Below are 874 nucleotides of genomic sequence, written 5' to 3' on the forward strand. Positions count from 1 at the left end.
TATTTTGTAATTAGCTTTTTTCTAGAAAGACCCCAATCTTTTGTTTACAAGGGTTTTTATTTTTACTTATAGGATCTCATGGGCTGACTCACTTGTTGGTACAGTTCTGGTGTCATTGTTCAATGTTTCCAAATTTTTCTATTTGCTCAGTTAACGCAAGAGGGTTGCGTAATGATGTTAAACGTAAAGCTATTTTTTTATATGCGAAATCGCTTAATACTGATTTTTGTTTTATACAAGTGTCACATGCAAATTCTAGTGATTTTAAGTTTTGGAAATCACAATGGGGTGATGAGTTATTTTCTTCATTTGGTTCTAATTTTTCAGCAGGTGTTTTAACTTTGAAGCACAAATTTAGGGGTAAGATAATAGAAACAATATCTGATCCTGAAGGCCATTTTCTTTTTTTATTGGTTACTTTAAATGATCTTTTCTTTGTTCTGGGTAACGTTTATGGATTTAATTCCACAAAAAATAACCTCAAATTATTTAATTCAATAGAAACACATTTAGAGTATTTTAAATCTAAATATCCTAATTTGCTTATTCTTTTGGGTGGAGACTTTAATCAAACTATAAATAATAATTTGGACAGATCACCACCTAGACTGTCTGATAGTTCATCAGGTCTTTGTGGTTTGATCTCCCGATTTGGCCTAATTGACATTTGGAGAGAAAAACATCCTCATGCTTTACAGTTTACTTGGTCTAACAGTTCTGGTTCACTTAGATCTAGAATTGATTTTTGGTTAATATCGGACTCTTTATCCAATTTTGTCAATAGTTGAAATCTTGCCTTCTCCATTGTCTGACCATAAATCTATAATTTTCTTTCGATAGCCCATCTTCTTTCTCAAGAACATATAATTCATAC

Source organism: Sinocyclocheilus grahami, unplaced genomic scaffold (assembly GCF_001515645.1).
Source record: "Sinocyclocheilus grahami isolate Dianchi unplaced genomic scaffold, SAMN03320097.WGS_v1.1 scaffold218.1, whole genome shotgun sequence".
Classification (NCBI taxonomy): Eukaryota; Metazoa; Chordata; class Actinopteri; order Cypriniformes; family Cyprinidae; genus Sinocyclocheilus; species Sinocyclocheilus grahami.